General features: G+C 45.6%; 14 non-coding genes and 2 pseudogenes across 14 annotated transcripts; all 16 read right to left on the bottom strand.

Annotated features, from left to right (window-relative positions):
- Positions 1-919: 919 nt before the first annotated feature.
- On the bottom strand, positions 920-1,110 carry LOC141158247 (U2 spliceosomal RNA). The gene has a single exon (XR_012248281.1). It is a non-coding gene; the product is annotated as a U2 spliceosomal RNA (small nuclear RNA).
- A 1,117-nt stretch (positions 1,111-2,227) lies between these two features.
- LOC141160106 (U2 spliceosomal RNA) lies at positions 2,228-2,408 on the bottom strand (annotated as a pseudogene).
- A 524-nt stretch (positions 2,409-2,932) lies between these two features.
- On the bottom strand, positions 2,933-3,048 carry LOC141160357 (U2 spliceosomal RNA; annotated as a pseudogene).
- A 1,113-nt stretch (positions 3,049-4,161) lies between these two features.
- LOC141159697 (U2 spliceosomal RNA) lies at positions 4,162-4,352 on the bottom strand. Its single transcript, XR_012249698.1, has one exon. It is a non-coding gene; the product is annotated as a U2 spliceosomal RNA (small nuclear RNA).
- A 1,116-nt stretch (positions 4,353-5,468) lies between these two features.
- Positions 5,469-5,659, bottom strand: LOC141159661 (U2 spliceosomal RNA). Its single transcript, XR_012249664.1, has one exon. It is a non-coding gene; the product is annotated as a U2 spliceosomal RNA (small nuclear RNA).
- Positions 5,660-6,773: 1,114 nt separating this feature from the next.
- On the bottom strand, positions 6,774-6,964 carry LOC141158246 (U2 spliceosomal RNA). Its single transcript, XR_012248280.1, has one exon. It is a non-coding gene; the product is annotated as a U2 spliceosomal RNA (small nuclear RNA).
- Positions 6,965-8,084: 1,120 nt separating this feature from the next.
- Positions 8,085-8,275, bottom strand: LOC141158245 (U2 spliceosomal RNA). Its single transcript, XR_012248279.1, has one exon. It is a non-coding gene; the product is annotated as a U2 spliceosomal RNA (small nuclear RNA).
- Positions 8,276-9,390: 1,115 nt separating this feature from the next.
- Positions 9,391-9,581, bottom strand: LOC141158244 (U2 spliceosomal RNA). The gene has a single exon (XR_012248278.1). It is a non-coding gene; the product is annotated as a U2 spliceosomal RNA (small nuclear RNA).
- A 1,115-nt stretch (positions 9,582-10,696) lies between these two features.
- Positions 10,697-10,887, bottom strand: LOC141158243 (U2 spliceosomal RNA). The gene has a single exon (XR_012248277.1). It is a non-coding gene; the product is annotated as a U2 spliceosomal RNA (small nuclear RNA).
- Positions 10,888-12,006: 1,119 nt separating this feature from the next.
- LOC141158241 (U2 spliceosomal RNA) lies at positions 12,007-12,197 on the bottom strand. The gene has a single exon (XR_012248275.1). It is a non-coding gene; the product is annotated as a U2 spliceosomal RNA (small nuclear RNA).
- Positions 12,198-13,315: 1,118 nt separating this feature from the next.
- LOC141158240 (U2 spliceosomal RNA) lies at positions 13,316-13,506 on the bottom strand. Its single transcript, XR_012248274.1, has one exon. It is a non-coding gene; the product is annotated as a U2 spliceosomal RNA (small nuclear RNA).
- A 1,112-nt stretch (positions 13,507-14,618) lies between these two features.
- On the bottom strand, positions 14,619-14,809 carry LOC141158239 (U2 spliceosomal RNA). Its single transcript, XR_012248273.1, has one exon. It is a non-coding gene; the product is annotated as a U2 spliceosomal RNA (small nuclear RNA).
- Positions 14,810-15,930: 1,121 nt separating this feature from the next.
- Positions 15,931-16,121, bottom strand: LOC141158238 (U2 spliceosomal RNA). Its single transcript, XR_012248272.1, has one exon. It is a non-coding gene; the product is annotated as a U2 spliceosomal RNA (small nuclear RNA).
- Positions 16,122-17,237: 1,116 nt separating this feature from the next.
- On the bottom strand, positions 17,238-17,428 carry LOC141158237 (U2 spliceosomal RNA). The gene has a single exon (XR_012248271.1). It is a non-coding gene; the product is annotated as a U2 spliceosomal RNA (small nuclear RNA).
- Positions 17,429-18,544: 1,116 nt separating this feature from the next.
- Positions 18,545-18,735, bottom strand: LOC141159459 (U2 spliceosomal RNA). Its single transcript, XR_012249465.1, has one exon. It is a non-coding gene; the product is annotated as a U2 spliceosomal RNA (small nuclear RNA).
- A 1,120-nt stretch (positions 18,736-19,855) lies between these two features.
- LOC141158235 (U2 spliceosomal RNA) lies at positions 19,856-20,046 on the bottom strand. Its single transcript, XR_012248270.1, has one exon. It is a non-coding gene; the product is annotated as a U2 spliceosomal RNA (small nuclear RNA).
- Between the last annotated feature and the right edge of the window lie 154 nt (positions 20,047-20,200).

Genomic DNA, 20,200 nt, shown 5'->3' with positions numbered 1-20,200 from the left:
CCTCAACCCCCGGCTGTTCCCACCCGCCTCAACACCGTTGGAAGGGAGGAGAACCAATTAAGGCGGGGGGGGGGTGGAACGAGCAGCTGTCTACCCTTAGCAGGAGGGTTGCTGATTAATTACCTCTCCTGCTGCTGCTGCTGCTGGCTGTCCAGCAGCAGACTGAAGGTGGCTGCTGCTGTGCGCAGGTATATAAAGGCTCAGAGCCTATTATGACACGCGCAGCCAGCGTTCCATTGCCACATTCCGTCTACTGCAGGCGGGATACCTGGATGGCTGAATGTCACTGAGAAGCTCACAGAGACCGCCATAAGCAACAGTTTAAAAGAATGCCACAGACTAATCAACCAAACTTTTTGGGTTGGTTTCTCTTTTATAGTCTGCAGGCATTAAATGAAAGAAGTCAGTGTTCCAGCAGAGGGAGACAACGTTTCAGAAAAGGCATTGTAGCAAACCAAAAAAGAAATTTTAAGCGCAGCAGAGTAACCAGCTCACATACCTGTTAGCTCAGGTGAGTTTAAAAGGCTGCTGTTGATAACAAGGGCATTTGCTAAATAGATGGTGTGTGTGCAACAATATACTGAAAGGTCAATTATATTGTGCAGCTTATCTCACCACCTGTAGTTATTTAGGTGAAAGCTCCAAAATGCTTGCCTAATATGTCTGTTTATCCAAAAGGAAGTATAGAGGGAGAGCTAGATAGATAGCATTGCATTACATTACATGGCAATGCAATGCACAGTTGCTGAAGTTGAACCAAAATGAGCTTGTCATCTGGCTTCTGCAACTTTTAACATGAAAAATCCAATGAGGAGAAGAAAAGCAAAGCCAAAGAGTCCATCCCAAAATCCGACAAACAAGCCAAATGAACAAAAAGCATTGAATTCAATTCTTTCTGATTTTAGAAACTGCATTAAAGAAGGGGTGCACCGGTCCTGGAGATACTGCAATACCAGGTCAATGCGTGGAGTGGACAGAGCAAGCTCTTTTTCCATCTCCCTGTTCTAAAAATCCATTTAATATATGGTCCCCAGATAGGGGACGTATCAGATATTAAACTGATAAGAACAGATACTACACTTGATCTTAGCCAAAAGGCCGAGAAGCGATAACCAGAATTGGTTTCCGACTACGGTGCCACCCAAGGATTCTGAAAAGTCCATTTGTGGAGATGGCCACCTGGACTCCCGTTAAGAAGACATGCTGTCAACCTCTAGATCCCTCACATGCCTGCACTTTTCGGCTTGCTGCTGCTGCAATCCACGCGTTTTAGATCTGCATAACTCCACCTCTTTTAGCACAGTGCCCTCAACCCCCGGCTGTTCCCACCCGCCTCAACACCGTTGGAAGGGAGGAGAACCAATTAAGGCGGGGGGGGGGGGTGGAACGAGCAGCTGTCTACCCTTATCAGGAGGGTTGCTGATTAATTACCTCTCCTGCTGCTGCTGCTGCTGGCTGTCCAGCAGCAGACTGAAGGTGGCTGCTGCTGTGCGCAGGTATATAAAGGCTCAGAGCCTATTATGACACGCGCAGCCAGCGTTCCATTGCCACATTCCGTCTACTGCAGGCGGGATACCTGGATGGCTGAATGTCACTGAGAAGCTCACAGAGACCGCCATAAGCAACAGTTTAAAAGAATGCCACAGACTAATCAACCAAACTTTTTGGGTTGGTTTCTCTTTTATAGTCTGCAGGCATTAAATGAAAGAAGTCAGTGTTCCAGCAGAGGGAGACAACGTTTCAGAAAAGGCATTGTAGCAAACCAAAAAAGAAATTTTAAGCGCAGCAGAGTAACCAGCTCACATACCTGTTAGCTCAGGTGAGTTTAAAAGGCTGCTGTTGATAACAAGGGCATTTGCTAAATAGATGGTGTGTGTGCAACAATATACTGAAAGGTCAATTATATTGTGCAGCTTATCTCGCCACCTGTAGTTATTTAGGTGAAAGCTCCAAAATGCTTGCCTAATATGTCTGTTTATCCAAAAGGAAGTATAGAGGGAGAGCTAGATAGATAGCATTGCATTACATTACATGGCAATGCAATGCACAGTTGCTGAAGTTGAACCAAAATGAGCTTGTCATCTGGCTTCTGCAACTTTTAACATGAAAAATCCAATGAGGAGAAGAAAAGCAAAGCCAAAGAGTCCATCCCAAAATCCGACAAACAAGCCAAATGAACAAAAAGCATTGAATTCAATTCTTTCTGATTTTAGAAACTGCATTAAAGAAGGGGTGCACCGGTCCTGGAGATACTGCAATACCAGGTCAATGCGTGGAGTGGACAGAGCAAGCTCTTTTTCCATCTCCCTGTTCTAAAAATCCATTTAATATATGGTCCCCAGATAGGGGACGTATCAGATATTAAACTGATAAGAACAGATTTTTGATTGAAGCTGCATCCAAGGCACTGAAAAATGTGACCGAAGTCACACCAAAACAGCGCACGAGGCGAGGATTCATGTGGACCCTTCCCGGAGGAGAGGGTCCCCAATAAACCATCCCCATCCCTCCGAGCCAGAAGGCCACAGCGAGGGTCAGGGATCTCCGATGCTCTCCCTAGCCGAAGCCGGAGAAGAGCCGTTTTCGTGCTCCCAGCTTCCATCTAGGCTGCCACCCTAGTGGAGCTGGAGCCTGTGTTGGTTTCTCAGCCCAAAGCTGACCGGACCTCCGACCGGGTTTATAAAAATTCCCCTTCCTAGCCCGGAGGCCAGGAATAGGGGGGGTTGCTCAGAAAGTATGATTGGCAAAGGTGCGGCGTGCTACGAAGCCAAGTCTTTCTGGGGTTCCCAGTCCCAGTAAGCTTGGACTCCCACCAGGGCGCCTACTCCTGGGGCACATTGCTCCAAAGCCCTCACACTTACCCAACCTAGTGACTTCGATCCTGGAGGGCCATGTTTTCCATCAGATAACTCTATGAGCCACCTGGCGTACTAACAAGTGCACCAAACCAGTGTGTAATATGCATCAATTTACTAGGGCAGCCCAAGGACAAAACTGCCTTTTCAAAAGATACTACACTTGATCTTAGCCAAAAGGCCGAGAAGCGATAACCAGAATTGGTTTCCGACTACGGTGCCACCCAAGGATTCTGAAAAGTCCATTTGTGGAGATGGCCACCTGGACTCCCGTTAAGAAGACATGCTGTCAACCTCTAGATCCCTCACATGCCTGCACTTTTCGGCTTGCTGCTGCTGCAATCCACGCGTTTTAGATCTGCATAACTCCACCTCTTTTAGCACAGTACCCTCAACCCCCGGCTGTTCCCACCCGCCTCAACACCGTTGGAAGGGAGGAGAACCAATTAAGGCTGGGGGGGGGGTGGAACGAGCAGCTGTCTACCCTTAGCAGGAGGGTTGCTGATTAATTACCTCTCCTGCTGCTGCTGCTGGCTGTCCAGCAGCAGACTGAAGGTGGCTGCTGCTGTGCGCAGGTATATAAAGGCTCAGAGCCTATTATGACACGCGCAGCCAGCGTTCCATTGCCACATTCCGTCTACTGCAGGCGGGATACCTGGATGGCTGAATGTCACTGAGAAGCTCACAGAGACCGCCATAAGCAACAGTTTAAAAGAATGCCACAGACTAATCAACCAAACTTTTTGGGTTGGTTTCTCTTTTATAGTCTGCAGGCATTAAATGAAAGAAGTCAGTGTTCCAGCAGAGGGAGACAACGTTTCAGAAAAGGCATTGTAGCAAACCAAAACAGAAATTTTAAGCGCAGCAGAGTAACCAGCTCACATACCTGTTAGCTCAGGTGAGTTTTAAAGGCTGCTGTTGATAACAAGGGCATTTGCTAAATAGATGGTGTGTGTGCAACAATATACTGAAAGGTCAATTATATTGTGCAGCTTATCTCACCACCTGTAGTTATTTAGGTGAAAGCTCCAAAATGCTTGCCTAATATGTCTGTTTATCCAAAAGGAAGTATAGAGGGAGAGCTAGATAGATAGCATTGCATTACATTACATGGCAATGCAATGCACAGTTGCTGAAGTTGAACCAAAATGAGCTTGTCATCTGGCTTCTGCAACTTTTAACATGAAAAATCCAATGAGGAGAAGAAAAGCAAAGCCAAAGAGTCCATCCCAAAATCCGACAAACAAGCCAAATGAACAAAAAGCATTGAATTCAATTCTTTCTGATTTTATAAACTGCATTAAAGAAGGGGTGCACCGGTCCTGGAGATACTGCAATACCAGGTCAATGCGTGGAGTGGACAGAGCAAGCTCTTTTTCCATCTCCCTGTTCTAAAAATCCATTTAATATATGGTCCCCAGACAGGGGACGTATCAGATATTAAACTGATAAGAACAGATACTACACTTGATCTTAGCCAAAAGGCCGAGAAGCGATAACCAGAATTGGTTTCCGACTACGGTGCCACCCAAGGATTCTGAAAAGTCCATTTGTGGAGATGGCCACCTGGACTCCCGTTAAGAAGACATGCTGTCAACCTCTAGATCCCTCACATGCCTGCACTTTTCGGCTTGCTGCTGCTGCAATCCACGCGTTTTAGATCTGCATAACTCCACCTCTTTTAGCACAGTACCCTCAACCCCCGGCTGTTCCCACCCGCCTCAACACCGTTGGAAGGGAGGAGAACCAATTAAGGCGGGGGGGGGGGTGGAACGAGCAGCTGTCTACCCTTAGCAGGAGGGTTGCTGATTAATTACCTCTCCTGCTGCTGCTGCTGCTGGCTGTCCAGCAGCAGACTGAAGGTGGCTGCTGCTGTGCGCAGGTATATAAAGGCTCAGAGCCTATTATGACACGCGCAGCCAGCGTTCCATTGCCACATTCCGTCTACTGCAGGCGGGATACCTGGATGGCTGAATGTCACTGAGAAACTCACAGAGACCGCCATAAGCAACAGTTTAAAAGAATGCCACAGACTAATCAACCAAACTTTTTGGGTTGGTTTCTCTTTTATAGTCTGCAGGCATTAAATGAAAGAAGTCAGTGTTCCAGCAGAGGGAGACAACGTTTCAGAAAATGCATTGTAGCAAACCAAAAAAGAAATTTTAAGCGCAGCAGAGTAACCAGCTCACATACCTGTTAGCTCAGGTGAGTTTAAAAGGCTGCTGTTGATAACAAGGGCATTTGCTAAATAGATGGTGTGTGTGCAACAATATACTGAAAGGTCAATTATATTGTGCAGCTTATCTCACCACCTGTAGTTATTTAGGTGAAAGCTCCAAAATGCTTGCCTAATATGTCTGTTTATCCAAAAGGAAGTATAGAGGGAGAGCTAGATAGATAGCATTGCATTACATTACATGGCAATGCAATGCACAGTTGCTGAAGTTGAACCAAAATGAGCTTGTCATCTGGCTTCTGCAACTTTTAACATGAAAAATCCAATGAGGAGAAGAAAAGCAAAGCCAAAGAGTCCATCCCAAAATCCGACAAACAAGCCAAATGAACAAAAAGCATTGAATTCAATTCTTTCTGATTTTAGAAACTGCATTAAAGAAGGGGTGCACCGGTCCTGGAGATGCTGCAATACCAGGTCAATGCGTGGAGTGGACAGAGCAAGCTCTTTTTCCATCTCCCTGTTCTAAAAATCCATTTAATATATGGTCCCCAGATAGGGGACGTATCAGATATTAAACTGATAAGAACAGATACTACACTTGATCTTAGCCAAAAGGCCGAGAAGCGATAACCAGAATTGGTTTCCGACTACGGTGCCACCCAAGGATTCTGAAAAGTCCATTTGTGGAGATGGCCACCTGGACTCCCGTTAAGAAGACATGCTGTCAACCTCTAGATCCCTCACATGCCTGCACTTTTCGGCTTGCTGCTGCTGCAATCCACGCGTTTTAGATCTGCATAACTCCACCTCTTTTAGCACAGTACCCTCAACCCCCGGCTGTTCCCACCCGCCTCAACACCGTTGGAAGGGAGGAGAACCAATTAAGGCGGGGGGGGGTGGAACGAGCAGCTGTCTACCCTTAGCAGGAGGGTTGCTGATTAATTACCTCTCCTGCTGCTGCTGCTGCTGGCTGTCCAGCAGCAGACTGAAGGTGGCTGCTGCTGTGCGCAGGTATATAAAGGCTCAGAGCCTATTATGACACGCGCAGCCAGCGTTCCATTGCCACATTCCGTCTACTGCAGGCGGGATACCTGGATGGCTGAATGTCACTGAGAAGCTCACAGAGACCGCCATAAGCAACAGTTTAAAAGAATGCCACAGACTAATCAACCAAACTTTTTGGGTTGGTTTCTCTTTTATAGTCTGCAGGCATTAAATGAAAGAAGTCAGTGTTCCAGCAGAGGGAGACAACGTTTCAGAAAAGGCATTGTAGCAAACCAAAAAAGAAATTTTAAGCGCAGCAGAGTAACCAGCTCACATACCTGTTAGCTCAGGTGAGTTTAAAAGGCTGCTGTTGATAACAAGGGCATTTGCTAAATAGATGGTGTGTGTGCAACAATATACTGAAAGGTCAATTATATTGTGCAGCTTATCTCACCACCTGTAGTTATTTAGGTGAAAGCTCCAAAATGCTTGCCTAATATGTCTGTTTATCCAAAAGGAAGTATAGAGGGAGAGCTAGATAGATAGCATTGCATTACATTACATGGCAATGCAATGCACAGTTGCTGAAGTTGAACCAAAATGAGCTTGTCATCTGGCTTCTGCAACTTTTAACATGAAAAATCCAATGAGGAGAAGAAAAGCAAAGCCAAAGAGTCCATCCCAAAATCCGACAAACAAGCCAAATGAACAAAAAGCATTGAATTCAATTCTTTCTGATTTTAGAAACTGCATTAAAGAAGGGGTGCACCGGTCCTGGAGATACTGCAATACCAGGTCAATGCGTGGAGTGGACAGAGCAAGCTCTTTTTCCATCTCCCTGTTCTAAAAATCCATTTAATATATGGTCCCCAGATAGGGGACGTATCAGATATTAAACTGATAAGAACAGATACTACACTTGATCTTAGCCAAAAGGCCGAGAAGCGATAACCAGAATTGGTTTCCGACTACGGTGCCACCCAAGGATTCTGAAAAGTCCATTTGTGGAGATGGCCACCTGGACTCCCGTTAAGAAGACATGCTGTCAACCTCTAGATCCCTCACATGCCTGCACTTTTCGGCTTGCTGCTGCTGCAATCCACGCGTTTTAGATCTGCATAACTCCACCTCTTTTTGCACAGTACCCTCAACCCCCGGCTGTTCCCACCCGCCTCAACACCGTTGGAAGGGAGGAGAACCAATTAAGGCGGGGGGGGGGGGTGGAACGAACATCTGTCTACCCTTAGCAGGAGGGTTGCTGATTAATTACCTCTCCTGCTGCTGCTGCTGCTGCTGGCTGTCCAGCAGCAGACTGAAGGTGGCTGCTGCTGTGCGCAGGTATATAAAGGCTCAGAGCCTATTATGACACGCGCAGCCAGCGTTCCATTGCCACATTCCGTCTACTGCAGGGGGGATACCTGGATGGCTGAATGTCACTGAGAAGCTCACAGAGACCGCCATAAGCAACAGTTTAAAAGAATGCCACAGACTAATCAACCAAACTTTTTGGGTTGGTTTCTCTTTTATAGTCTGCAGGCATTAAATGAAAGAAGTCAGTGTTCCAGCAGAGGGAGACAACGTTTCAGAAAAGGCATTGTAGCAAACCAAAAAAGAAATTTTAAGCGCAGCAGAGTAACCAGCTCACATACCTGTTAGCTCAGGTGAGTTTAAAAGGCTGCTGTTGATAACAAGGGCATTTGCTAAATAGATGGTGTGTGTGCAACAATATACTGAAAGGTCAATTATATTCTGCAGCTTATCTCACCACCTGTAGTTATTTAGGTGAAAGCTCCAAAATGCTTACCTAATATGTCTGTTTATCCAAAAGGAAGTATAGAGGGAGAGCTAGATAGATAGCATTGCATTACATTACATGGCAATGCAATGCACAGTTGCTGAAGTTGAACCAAAATGAGCTTGTCATCTGGCTTCTGCAACTTTTAACATGAAAAATCCAATGAGGAGAAGAAAAGCAAAGCCAAAGAGTCCATCCCAAAATCCGACAAACAAGCCAAATGAACAAAAAGCATTGAATTCAATTCTTTCTGATTTTAGAAACTGCATTAAAGAAGGGGTGCACCGGTCCTGGAGATACTGCAATACCAGGTCAATGCGTGGAGTGGACAGAGCAAGCTCTTTTTCCATCTCCCTGTTCTAAAAATCCATTTAATATATGGTCCCCAGATAGGGGACGTATCAGATATTAAACTGATAAGAACAGATACTACACTTGATCTTAGCCAAAAGGCCGAGAAGCGATAACCAGAATTGGTTTCCGACTACGGTGCCACCCAAGGATTCTGAAAAGTCCATTTGTGGAGATGGCCACCTGGACTCCCGTTAAGAAGACATGCTGTCAACCTCTAGATCCCTCACATGCCTGCACTTTTCGGCTTGCTGCTGCTGCAATCCACGCGTTTTAGATCTGCATAACTCCACCTCTTTTAGCACAGTACCCTCAACCCCCGGCTGTTCCCACCCGCCTCAACACCGTTGGAAGGGAGGAGAACCAATTAAGGCGGGCGGGGGGGGGGGGTGGAACGAGCAGCTGTCTACCCTTAGCAGAAGGGTTGCTGATTAATTACCTCTCCTGCTGCTGCTGGCTGTCCAGCAGCAGACTGAAGTTGGCTGCTGCTGTGCACAGGTATATAAAGGCTCAGAGCCTATTATGACACGCGCAGCCAGCGTTCCATTGCCACATTCCGTCTACTGCAGGCGGGATACCTGGATGGCTGAATGTCACTGAGAAGCTCACAGAGACCGCCATAAGCAACAGTTTAAAAGAATGCCACAGACTAATCAACCAAACTTTTTGGGTTGGTTTCTCTTTTATAGTCTGCAGGCATTAAATGAAAGAAGTCAGTGTTCCAGCAGAGGGAGACAACGTTTCAGAAAAGGCATTGTAGCAAACCAAAAAAGAAATTTTAAGCGCAGCAGAGTAACCAGCTCACATACCTGTTAGCTCAGGTGAGTTTAAAAGGCTGCTGTTGATAACAAGGGCATTTGCTAAATAGATGGTGTGTGTGCAACAATATACTGAAAGGTCAATTATATTGTGCAGCTTATCTCACCACCTGTAGTTATTTAGGTGAAAGCTCCAAAATGCTTGCCTAATATGTCTGTTTATCCAAAAGGAAGTATAGAGGGAGAGCTAGATAGATAGCATTGCATTACATTACATGGCAATGCAATGCACAGTTGCTGAAGTTGAACCAAAATGAGCTTGTCATCTGGCTTCTGCAACTTTTAACATGAAAAATCCAATGAGGAGAAGAAAAGCAAAGCCAAAGAGTCCATCCCAAAATCCGACAAACAAGCCAAATGAACAAAAAGCATTGAATTCAATTCTTTCTGATTTTAGAAACTGCATTAAAGAAGGGGTGCACCGGTCCTGGAGATACTGCAATACCAGGTCAATGCGTGGAGTGGACAGAGCAAGCTCTTTTTCCATCTCCCTGTTCTAAAAATCCATTTAATATATGGTCCCCAGATAGGGGACGTATCAGATATTAAACTGATAAGAACAGATACTACACTTGATCTTAGCCAAAAGGCCGAGAAGCGATAACCAGAATTGGTTTCCGACTACGGTGCCACCCAAGGATTCTGAAAAGTCCATTTGTGGAGATGGCCACCTGGACTCCCGTTAAGAAGACATGCTGTCAACCTCTAGATCCCTCACATGCCTGCACTTTTCGGCTTGCTGCTGCTGCAATCCACGCGTTTTAGATCTGCATAACTCCACCTCTTTTAGCACAGTACCCTCAACCCCCGGCTGTTCCCACCCGCCTCAACACCGTTGGAAGGGAGGAGAACCAATTAAGGCGGGGGGGGGGTGGAACGAGCAGCTGTCTACCCTTAGCAGGAGGGTTGCTGATTAATTACCTCTCCTGCTGCTGCTGCTGCTGGCTGTCCAGCAGCAGACTGAAGGTGGCTGCTGCTGTGCGCAGGTATATAAAGGCTCAGAGCCTATTATGACACGCGCAGCCAGCGTTCCATTGCCACATTCCGTCTACTGCAGGCGGGATACCTGGATGGCTGAATGTCACTGAGAAGCTCACAGAGACCGCCATAAGCAACAGTTTAAAAGAATGCCACAGACTAATCAACCAAACTTTTTGGGTTGGTTTCTCTTTTATAGTCTGCAGGCATTAAATGAAAGAAGTCAGTGTTCCAGCAGAGGGAGACAACGTTTCAGAAAAGGCATTGTAGCAAACCAAAAAAGAAATTTTAAGCGCAGCAGAGTAACCAGCTCACATACCTGTTAGCTCAGGTGAGTTTAAAAGGCTGCTGTTGATAACAAGGGCATTTGCTAAATAGATGTTGTGTGTGCAACAATATACTGAAAGGTCAATTATATTGTGCAGCTTATCTCACCACCTGTAGTTATTTAGGTGAAAGCTCCAAAATGCTTGCCTAATATGTCTGTTTATCCAAAAGGAAGTATAGAGGGAGAGCTAGATAGATAGCATTGCATTACATTACATGGCAATGCAATGCACAGTTGCTGAAGTTGAACCAAAATGAGCTTGTCATCTGGCTTCTGCAACTTTTAACATGAAAAATCCAATGAGGAGAAGAAAAGCAAAGCCAAAGAGTCCATCCCAAAATCCGACAAACAAGCCAAATGAACAAAAAGCATTGAATTCAATTCTTTCTGATTTTAGAAACTGCATTAAAGAAGGGGTGCACCGGTCCTGGAGATACTGCAATACCAGGTCAATGCGTGGAGTGGACAGAGCAAGCTCTTTTTCCATCTCCCTGTTCTAAAAATCCATTTAATATATGGTCCCCAGATAGGGGACGTATCAGATATTAAACTGATAAGAACAGATACTACACTTGATCTTAGCCAAAAGGCCGAGAAGCGATAACCAGAATTGGTTTCCGACTACGGTGCCACCCAAGGATTCTGAAAAGTCCATTTGTGGAGATGGCCACCTGGACTCCCGTTAAGAAGACATGCTGTCAACCTCTAGATCCCTCACATGCCTGCACTTTTCGGCTTGCTGCTGCTGCAATCCACGCGTTTTAGATCTGCATAACTCCACCTCTTTTAGCACAGTACCCTCAACCCCCGGCTGTTCCCACCCGCCTCAACACCGTTGGAAGGGAGGAGAACCAATTAAGGCGGGGGGGGGGGTGGAACGAGCAGCTGTCTACCCTTAGCAGGAGGGTTGCTGATTAATTACCTCTCCTGCTGCTGCTGCTGCTGCTGGCTGTCCAGCAGCAGACTGAAGGTGGCTGCTGCTGTGCGCAGGTATATAAAGGCTCAGAGCCTATTATGACACGCGCAGCCAGCGTTCCATTGCCACATTCCGTCTACTGCAGGCGGGATACCTGGATGGCTGAATGTCACTGAGAAGCTCACAGAGATCGCCATAAGCAACAGTTTAAAAGAATGCCACAGACTAATCAACCAAACTTTTTGGGTTGGTTTCTCTTTTATAGTCTGCAGGCATTAAATGAAAGAAGTCAGTGTTCCAGCAGAGGGAGACAACGTTTCAGAAAAGGCATTGTAGCAAACCAAAAAAGAAATTTTAAGCGCAGCAGAGTAACCAGCTCACATACCTGTTAGCTCAGGTGAGTTTAAAAGGCTGCTGTTGATAACAAGGGCATTTGCTAAATAGATGGTGTGTGTGCAACAATATACTGAAAGGTCAATTATATTGTGCAGCTTATCTCACCACCTGTAGTTATTTAGGTGAAAGCTCCAAAATGCTTGCCTAATATGTCTGTTTATCCAAAAGGAAGTATAGAGGGAGAGCTAGATAGATAGCATTGCATTACATTACATGGCAATGCAATGCACAGTTGCTGAAGTTGAACCAAAATGAGCTTGTCATCTGGCTTCTGCAACTTTTAACATGAAAAATCCAATGAGGAGAAGAAAAGCAAAGCCAAAGAGTCCATCCCAAAATCCGACAAACAAGCCAAATGAACAAAAAGCATTGAATTCAATTCTTTCTGATTTTAGAAACTGCATTAAAGAAGGGGTGCACCGGTCCTGGAGATACTGCAATACCAGGTCAATGCGTGGAGTGGACAGAGCAAGCTCTTTTTCCATCTCCCTGTTCTAAAAATCCATTTAATATATGGTCCCCAGATAGGGGACGTATCAGATATTAAACTGATAAGAACAGATACTACACTTGATCTTAGCCAAAAGGCCGAGAAGCGATAACCAGAATTGGTTTCCGACTACGGTGCCACCCAAGGATTCTGAAAAGTCCATTTGTGGAGATGGCCACCTGGACTCCCGTTAAGAAGACATGCTGTCAACCTCTAGATCCCTCACATGCCTGCACTTTTCGGCTTGCTGCTGCTGCAATCCACGCGTTTTAGATCTGCATAACTCCACCTCTTTTAGCACAGTACCCTCAACCCCCGGCTGTTCCCACCCGCCTCAACACCGTTGGAAGGGAGGAGAACCAATAAAGGCGGGGGGGGGGTGGAACGAGCAGCTGTCTACCCTTAGCAGGAGGGTTGCTGATTAATTACCTCTCCTGCTGCTGCTGCTGCTGCTGGCTGTCCAGCAGCAGACTGAAGGTGGCTGCTGCTGTGCGCAGGTATATAAAGGCTCAGAGCCTATTATGACACGCGCAGCCAGCGTTCCATTGCCACATTCCGTCTACTGCAGGCGGGATACCTGGATGGCTGAATGTCACTGAGAAGCTCACAGAGACCGCCATAAGCAACAGTTTAAAAGAATGCCACAGACTAATCAACCAAACTTTTTGGGTTGGTTTCTCTTTTATAGTCTGCAGGCATTAAATGAAAGAAGTCAGTGTTCCAGCAGAGGGAGACAACGTTTCAGAAAAGGCATTGTAGCAAACCAAAAAAGAAATTTTAAGCGCAGCAGAGTAACCAGCTCACATACCTGTTAGCTCAGGTGAGTTTAAAAGGCTGCTGTTGATAACAAGGGCATTTGCTAAATAGATGGTGTGTGTGCAACAATATACTGAAAGGTCAATTATATTGTGCAGCTTATCTCACCACCTGTAGTTATTTAGGTGAAAGCTCCAAAATGCTTGCCTAATATGTCTGTTTATCCAAAAGGAAGTATAGAGGGAGAGCTAGATAGATAGCATTGCATTACATTACATGGCAATGCAATGCACAGTTGCTGAAGTTGAACCAAAATGAGCTTGTCATCTGGCTTCTGCAACTTTTAACATGAAAAATCCAATGAGGAGAAGAAAAGCAAAGCCAAAGAGTCCATCCCAAAATCCGACAAACAAGCCAAATGAACAAAAAGCATTGAATTCAATTCTTTCTGATTTTAGAAACTGCATTAAAGAAGGGGTGCACCGGTCCTGGAGATACTGCAATACCAGGTCAATGCGTGGAGTGGACAGAGCAAGCTCTTTTTCCATCTCCCTGTTCTAAAAATCCATTTAATATATGGTCCCCAGATAGGGGACGTATCAGATATTAAACTGATAAGAACAGATACTACACTTGATCTTAGCCAAAAGGCCGAGAAGCGATAACCAGAATTGGTTTCCGACTACGGTGCCACCCAAGGATTCTGAAAAGTCCATTTGTGGAGATGGCCACCTGGACTCCCGTTAAGAAGACATGCTGTCAACCTCTAGATCCCTCACATGCCTGCACTTTTCGGCTTGCTGCTGCTGCAATCCACGCGTTTTAGATCTGCATAACTCCACCTCTTTTAGCACAGTACCCTCAACCCCCGGCTGTTCCCACCCGCCTCAACACCGTTGGAAGGGAGGAGAACCAATTAAGGCGGGGGGGGGGTGGAACGAGCAGCTGTCTACCCTTAGCAGGAGGGTTGCTGATTAATTACCTCTCCTGCTGCTGCTGCTGGCTGTCCAGCAGCAGACTGAAGGTGGCTGCTGCTGTGCGCAGGTATATAAAGGCTCAGAGCCTATTATGACACGCGCAGCCAGCGTTCCATTGCCACATTCCGTCTACTGCAGGCGGGATACCTGGATGGCTGAATGTCACTGAGAAGCTCACAGAGACCGCCATAAGCAACAGTTTAAAAGAATGCCACAGACTAATCAACCAAACTTTTTGGGATGGTTTCTCTTTTATAGTCTGCAGGCATTAAATGAAAGAAGTCAGTGTTCCAGCAGAGGGAGACAACGTTTCAGAAAAGGCATTGTAGCAAACCAAAAAATAAATTTTAAGCGCAGCAGAGTAACCAGCTCACATACCTGTTAGCTCAGGTGAGTTTAAAAGGCTGCTGTTGATAACAAGGGCATTTGCTAAATAGATGGTGTGTGTGCAACAATATACTGAAAGGTCAATTATATTGTGCAGCTTATCTCACCACCTGTAGTTATTTAGGTGAAAGCTCCAAAATGCTTGCCTAATATGTCTGTTTATCCAAAAGGAAGTACAGAGGGAGAGCTAGATAGATAGCATTGCGTTACATTACATGGCAATGCAATGCACAGTTGCTGAAGTTGAACCAAAATGAGCTTGTCATCTGGCTTCTGCAACTTTGAACATGAAAAATCCAATGAGGAGAAGAAAAGCAAAGCCAAAGAGTCCATCCCAAAATCCGACAAACAAGCCAAATGAACAAAAAGCATTGAATTCAATTCTTTCTGATTTTAGAAACTGCATTAAAGAAGGGGTGCACCGGTCCTGGAGATACTGCAATACCAGGTCAATGCGTGGAGTGGACAGAGCAAGCTCTTTTTCCATCTCCCTGTTCTAAAAATCCATTTAATATATGGTCCCCAGATAGGGGACGTATCAGATATTAAACTGATAAGAACAGATACTACACTTGATCTTAGCCAAAAGGCCGAGAAGCGATAACCAGAATTGGTTTCCGACTACGGTGCCACCCAAGGATTCTGAAAAGTCCATTTGTGGAGATGGCCACCTGGACTCCCGTTAAGAAGACATGCTGTCAACCTCTAGATCCCTCACATGCCTGCACTTTTCGGCTTGCTGCTGCTGCAATCCACGCGTTTTAGATCTGCATAACTCCACCTCTTTTAGCACAGTACCCTCAACCCCCGGCTGTTCCCACCCGCCTCAACACCGTTGGAAGGAAGGAGAACCAATTAGGGCGGGGGGGGGTGGGGGGTGGAACGAGCAGCTGTCTACCCTTAGCAGGAGGGTTGCTGATTAATTACCTCTCCTGCTGCTGCTGCTGCTGGCTGTCCAGCAGCAGACTGAAGGTGGCTGCTGCTGTGCGCAGGTATATAAAGGCTCAGAGCCTATTATGACACGCGCAGCCAGCGTTCCATTGCCACATTCCGTCTACTGCAGGCGGGATACCTGGATGGCTGAATGTCACTGAGAAGCTCACAGAGACCGCCATAAGCAACAGTTTAAAAGAATGCCACAGACTAATCAACCAAACTTTTTGGGTTGGTTTCTCTTTTAAAGTCTGCAGGCATTAAATGAAAGAAGTCAGTGTTCCAGCAGAGGGAGACAACGTTTCAGAAAAGGCATTGTAGCAAACCAAAAAAGAAATTTTAAGCGCAGCAGAGTAACCAGCTCACATACCTGTTAGCTAAGGTGAGTTTAAAAGGCTGCTGTTGATAACAAGGGCATTTGCTAAATAGATGGTGTGTGTGCAACAATATACTGAAAGGTCAATTATATTGTGCAGCTTATCTCACCACCTGTAGTTATTTAGGTGAAAGCTCCAAAATGCTTGCCTAATATGTCTGTTTATCCAAAAGGAAGTATAGAGGGAGAGCTAGATAGATAGCATTGCATTACATTACATGGCAATGCAATGCACAGTTGCTGAAGTTGAACCAAAATGAGCTTGTCATCTGGCTTCTGCAACTTTTAACATGAAAAATCCAATGAGGAGAAGAAAAGCAAAGCCAAAGAGTCCATCCCAAAATCCGACAAACAAGCCAAATGAACAAAAAGCATTGAATTCAATTCTTTCTGATTTTAGAAACTGCATTAAAGAAGGGGTGCACCGGTCCTGGAGATACTGCAATACCAGGTCAATGCGTGGAGTGGACAGAGCAAGCTCTTTTTCCATCTCCCTGTTCTAAAAATCCATTTAATATATGGTCCCCAGATAGGGGACGTATCAGATATTAAACTGATAAGAACAGATACTACACTTGATCTTAGCCAAAAGGCCGAGAAGCGATAACCAGAATTGGTTTCCGACTACGGTGCCACCCAAGGATTCTGAAAAGTCCATTTGTGGAGATGGCCACCTGGACTCCCGTTAAGAAGACATGCTGTCAACCTCTAGATCCCTCACATGCCTGCACTTTTCGGCTTGCTGCTGCTGCAATCCACGCGTTTTAGATCTGCATAACTCCACCTCTTTTAGCACAGTACCCTCAACCCCCGGCTGTTCCCACCCGCCTCAACACCGTTGGAAGGGAGGAGAACCAATTAAGGCGGGGGGGGGGGTGGAACGAGCAGCTGTCTACCCTTAGCAGGAGGGTTGCTGATTAATTACCTCTCCTGCTGCTGCTGCTGCTGGCTGTCCAGCAGCAGACTGAAGGTGGCTGCTGCTGTGCGCAGGTATATAAAGGCTCAGAGCCTTTTATGACACGCGCAGCCAGCGTTCCATTGCCACATTCCGTCTACTGCAGGCGGGATACCTGGATGGCTGAATATCACTGAGAAGCTCACAGAGACCGCCATAAGCAACAGTTTAAAAGAATGCCACAGACTAATCAACCAAACTTTTTGGGTTGGTTTCTCTTTTATAGTCTGCAGGCATTAAATGAAAGAAGTCAGTGTTCCAGCAGAGGGAGACAACGTTTCAGAAAAGGCATTGTAGCAAACCAAAAAAGAAATTTTAAGCGCAGCAGAGTAACCAGCTCACATACCTGTTAGCTCAGGTGAGTTTAAAAGGCTGCTGTTGATAACAAGGGCATTTGCTAAATAGATGGTGTGTGTGCAACAATATACTGAAAGGTCAATTATATTGTGCAGCTTATCTCACCACCTGTAGTTATTTAGGTGAAAGCTCCAAAATGCTTGCCTAATATGTCTGTTTATCCAAAAGGAAGTATAGAGGGAGAGCTAGATAGATAGCATTGCATTACATTACATGGCAATGCAATGCACAGTTGCTGAAGTTGAACCAAAATGAGCTTGTCATCTGGCTTCTGCAACTTTTAACATGAAAAATCCAATGAGGAGAAGAAAAGCAAAGCCAAAGAGTCCATCCCAAAATCCGACAAACAAGCCAAATGAACAAAAAGCATTGAATTCAATTCTTTCTGATTTTAGAAACTGCATTAAAGAAGGGGTGCACCGGTCCTGGAGATACTGCAATACCAGGTCAATGCGTGGAGTGGACAGAGCAAGCTCTTTTTCCATCTCCCTGTTCTAAAAATCCATTTAATATATGGTCCCCAGATAGGGGACGTATCAGATATTAAACTGATAAGAACAGATACTACACTTGATCTTAGCCAAAAGGCCGAGAAGCGATAACCAGAATTGGTTTCCGACTACGGTGCCACCCAAGGATTCTGAAAAGTCCATTTGTGGAGATGGCCACCTGGACTCCCGTTAAGAAGACATGCTGTCAACCTCTAGATCCCTCACATGCCTGCACTTTTCGGCTTGCTGCTGCTGCAATCCACGCGTTTTAGATCTGCATAACTCCACCTCTTTTAGCACAGTACCCTCAACCCCCGGCTGTTCCCACCCGCCTCAACACCGTTGGAAGGGAGGAGAACCAATTAAGGCGGGGGGGGGGGTGGAACGAGCAGCTGTCTACCCTTAGCAGGAGGGTTGCTGATTAATTACCTCTCCTGCTGCTGCTGCTGCTGGCTGTCCAGCAGCAGACTGAAGGTGGCTGCTGCTGTGCGCAGGTATATAAAGGCTCAGAGCCTATTATGACACGCGCAGCCAGCGTTCCATTGGCACATTCCGTCTACTGCAGGCGGGATAACTGGATGGCTGAATGTCACTGAGAAGCTCACAGAGACCGCCATAAGCAACAGTTTAAAAGAATGCCACAGACTAATCAACCAAACTTTTTGGGTTGGTTTCTCTTTTATAGTCTGCAGGCATTAAATGAAAGAAGTCAGTGTTCCAGCAGAGGGAGACAACGTTTCAGAAAAGGCATTGTAGCAAACCAAAAAAGAAATTTTAAGCGCAGCAGAGTAACCAGCTCACATACCTGTTAGCTCAGGTGAGTTTAAAAGGCTGCTGTTGATAACAAGGGCATTTGCTAAATAGATGGTGTGTGTGCAACAATATACTGAAAGGTCAATTATATTGTGCAGCTTATCTCACCACCTGTAGTTATTTAGGTGAAAGCTCCAAAATGCTTGCCTAATATGTCTGTTTATCCAAAAGGAAGTATAGAGGGAGAGCTAGATAGATAGCATTGCATTACATTACATGGCAATGCAATGCACAGTTGCTGAAGTTGAACCAAAATGAGCTTGTCATCTGGCTTCTGCAACTTTTAACATGAAAAATCCAATGAGGAGAAGAAAAGCAAAGCCAAAGAGTCCATCCCAAAATCCGACAAACAAGCCAAATGAACAAAAAGCATTGAATTCAATTCTTTCTGATTTTAGAAACTGCATTAAAGAAGGGGTGCACCGGTCCTGGAGATACTGCAATACCAGGTCAATGCATGGAGTGGACAGAGCAAGCTCTTTTTCCATCTCCCTGTTCTAAAAATCCATTTAATATATGGTCCCCAGATAGGGGACGTATCAGATATTAAACTGATAAGAACAGATACTACACTTGATCTTAGCCAAAAGGCCGAGAAGCGATAACCAGAATTGGTTTCCCACTACGGTGCCACCCAAGGATTCTGAAAAGTCCATTTGTGGAGATGGCCACCTGGACTCCCGTTAAGAAGACATGCTGTCAACCTCTAGATCCCTCACATGCCTGCACTTTTCGGCTTGCTGCTGCTGCAATCCACGCGTTTTAGATCTGCATAACTCCACCTCTTTTAGCACAGTACCCTCAAACCCCGGCTGTTCCCACCCGCCTCAACACCGTTGGAAGGGAGGAGAACCAATTAAGGCGGGGGGAGTGGGGGGTGGAACGAGCAGCTGTCTACCCTTAGCAGGAGGGTTGCTGATTAATTACCTCTCCTGCTGCTGCTGCTGCTGGCTGTCCAGCAGCAGACTGAAGGTGGCTGCTGCTGTGCGCAGGTATATAAAGGCTCAGAGCCTATTATGACACGCGCAGCCAGCGTTCCATTGCCACATTCCGTCTACTGCAGGCGGGATACCTGGATGGCTGAATGTCACTGAGAAGCTCACAGAGACCGCCATAAGCAACAGTTTAAAAGAATGCCACAGACTAATCAACCAAACTTTTTGGGTTGGTTTCTCTTTTATAGTCTGCAGGCATTAAATGAAAGAAGTCAGTGTTCCAGCAGAGGGAGACAACGTTTCAGAAAAGGCATTGTAGCAAACCAAAAAAGAAATTTTAAGCGCAGCAGAGTAACCAGCTCACATACCTGTTAGCTCAGGTGAGTTTAAAAGGCTGCTGTTGATAACAAGGGCATTTGCTAAATAGATGATGTGTGTGCAACAATATACTGAAAGGTCAATTATATTGTGCAGCTTATCTCACCACCTGTAGTTATTTAGGTGAAAGCTCCAAAATGCTTGCCTAATATGTCTGTTTATCCAATAGGAAGTATAGAGGGAGAGCTAGATAGATAGCATTGCATTACATTACATGGCAATGCAATGCACAGTTGCTGAAGTTGAACCAAAATGAGCTTGTCATCTGGCTTCTGCAACTTTTAACATGAAAAATCCAATGAGGAGAAGAAAAGCAAAGCCAAAGAGTCCATCCCAAAATCCGACAAACAAGCCAAATGAACAAAAAGCATTGAATTCAATTCTTTCTGATATTAGAAACTGCATTAAAGAAGGGGTGCACCGGTCCTGGAGATACTGCAATACCAGGTCAATGCGTGGAGTGGACAGAGCAAGCTCTTTTTCCATCTCCCTGTTCTAAAAATCCATTTAATATATGGTCCCCAGATAGGGGACGTATCAGATATTAAACTGATAAGAACAGATACTACACTTGATCTTAGCCAAAAGGCCGAGAAGCGATAACCAGAATTGGTTTCCGACTACGGTGCCACCCAAGGATTCTGAAAAGTCCATTTGTGGAGATGGCCACCTGGACTCCCGTTAAGAAGACATGCTGTCAACCTCTAGATCCCTCACATGCCTGCACTTTTCGGCTTGCTGCTGCTGCAATCCAC

Source organism: Phyllobates terribilis, unplaced genomic scaffold (assembly GCF_046119375.1).
Source record: "Phyllobates terribilis strain yellow unplaced genomic scaffold, ASM4611937v1 Scaffold_8__6_contigs__length_399053987, whole genome shotgun sequence".
NCBI lineage: Eukaryota > Metazoa > Chordata > Amphibia > Anura > Dendrobatidae > Phyllobates > Phyllobates terribilis.
The sequence above is the reverse complement of the archived record's forward strand: the minus strand, read 5'-3'. Positions and strand labels throughout refer to the sequence as shown.